We start from the raw sequence: 2,266 nt of genomic DNA on the forward strand, positions 1-2,266 counted from the left end.
ATGACGAAGTCTCAGCAGGATGGTAGCCCCTGGTAGCCAGTGCTTTCTCTGGCACCAGTGCCTAGTCGTGCTTGCTGTCAATTATGGGCTTTTTCCTCTTGGTGTAGCCATGCTTTCCTAGCTCTAATTTAACATGTTTCTTTTTTGCTTTTGATTGCTCAAAATAATTGACCCTCTCCTCAGCCTAACGTCCTCTGCAGCATTTGCAGGCTGTTGGCACACAGCCTCTGTCCTTCTGCTGTGTTACTTTGCTGCACATTCAGTTCTGGCCACTGTTGGCTGGGGCCATCATCTCCAGCTCATGGAGACAAAGCCATGCTTAAATAAATGTTCCCAGCAGGTGCCTGAACTGTAGTTTGTCATGGTGCTGAGCCGATGTGAGCTGCTCTGCTCTCACACACATCTCTGTCACTCTGCAGAGCACCACAGAACTTATTTTTTTCCAAGAGCACAGAAGAGTGGATATTAAAGAAACAAAAGGGGCTGGGCACTGGCCTTACATGTTAATAAACAAAGAGGCAGTTCCTGAAGGTGTGCTTGTGTGACACAAACAACATTGTCTTTCAATATGCTGCTGTTTGTGGGTGGTAAGAGGGCCCTGGACAGGGTTTGTCTGGCCTGATGAAATGACACAGGATGGGAGGGTCAGTAGTAACACTGTATAAATTGTCTTTTTTACATGTAAGTGTAAATAACTCTCTGGAGGATGATGGTGAGGTGAACACAGCAGAAAGTGAAATTTCTGTAATCCACATGATATTTCCAAAAGTTGCCTCCTGTATTATCCTTTTATTTAGTTTTACCACTCACCTCTTCTGGATTTCAGCTGCCTAAGCATCATGAGCAGCTATGTCTGGTTTGCAACTGGAGCAAAGTCTGTGTTACCTGGTGCAGAGGAGTCATGTCTGGAATTGTCAAGTAAGCAGGAACGCAGGGAGGTTAGTGCACAGAGAGGGACCAAAGGAGGGGGAAGGAGCTAGAGTTTATGACAGGTTCAATGGGTTACCCACTGACAGCGGAAAATCTGGCCAGTTACTCCAGGGAACCTTCCTTTAACCATGACTGTGTCTAGATTTTCAGTTAACAGCATTTTCCATGGCCTTTCTTTTGGAGACCCCACTTTTAAACTGCCCTCTGCCTGGGCCTCACAGTGGCCAGCGGTACAAGGTCTCTGCAGAGCCTTTCTGCTGCCGTCTGTGTGGAGTGCATCTCCTACCCATGTGCTGCATGGGTGCTGATTGCTAAGGCACCCTGGGATACTCCAGCATGGCAAGGCACTGCAGAGCTCCCGTGAAGTCCAAGTGTTCTTAGCATTATTTATGTGTTTGTGCACCTTGCAGGTGAGAGGAATTTCACCCGAGGAAGTAGTTGCATCCGCGCTCAGTTATCTGAGCTGGTAGCTTGTTGGTATCTTGCACAGTTCAGGGGATGTTTCTCAGACCTCTTAAGCCTGAAAGATTTAATATTTTCTTAGAAGGATCTAAGTGGTGTTAACAGTGCAAAACCAAAAGGACACATCCTTGAAGCTGAAATCTACTTCTTGTCTCCCTTGTTCTTCAGGACATGGAATAAATAGACTTGCAAGATTAATTCTGGTATTAAAGGGAGTTTGGATAAGCAGGAGAATAAATCCAACATTACACTAGGAAGGAGGGAATAATTATTATTTTAAAATGTAACCTCGTGATTTTAATCATATGTACTTGATACATATTAATGACTGAAAGGGAACCTTTTATAGATAGGAATGTGTTTGCGCTCTGCAATGCAGATGTTATCGCTGATTAATGAGCACATGTGCAGGGGTATAGACAATCCTGAAACAAGCTGCAAAATGAGAAGAGGAAGATGATATAGGTGATGGAGACAAGAAAGAAATGCTGAGCAAGGTACAGTTGCAGCTGTAAATTAACTGATGGAGGCAGGGAGTGACAGAGGGAGAAGGAATCTCTTTGGGACTAGGTTTGAAGCGCAGCTCTATGTGACCGAGCTTGAAGCCACCATACAGCCCCAAACCTTCCTGTGAGCTAGCCATGATCATACAGTAACTGTGTAAATACTATAGTTCTATGTCAAAAGTCAAACAAAACATACAATTTCTGTAGGCTTTGCACAAAGATATTTTTTAAATTTATTTCAAACCTGCAGATCTGAGCGAAACTCGGAGGGGGAGGGGGGGGACTGTTCCAGGGAAACCCCTGCGGATGGGAACCGAAGCCACTGTTGGCGCACACAGCTGGAGGGCGCGTTGCCAACATTTCCCTAC

This window comes from Chaetura pelagica, unplaced genomic scaffold (genome assembly GCF_000747805.2).
Source record: "Chaetura pelagica isolate M959 unplaced genomic scaffold, ChaPel_1.0 scaffold37, whole genome shotgun sequence".
Classification (NCBI taxonomy): Eukaryota; Metazoa; Chordata; class Aves; order Apodiformes; family Apodidae; genus Chaetura; species Chaetura pelagica.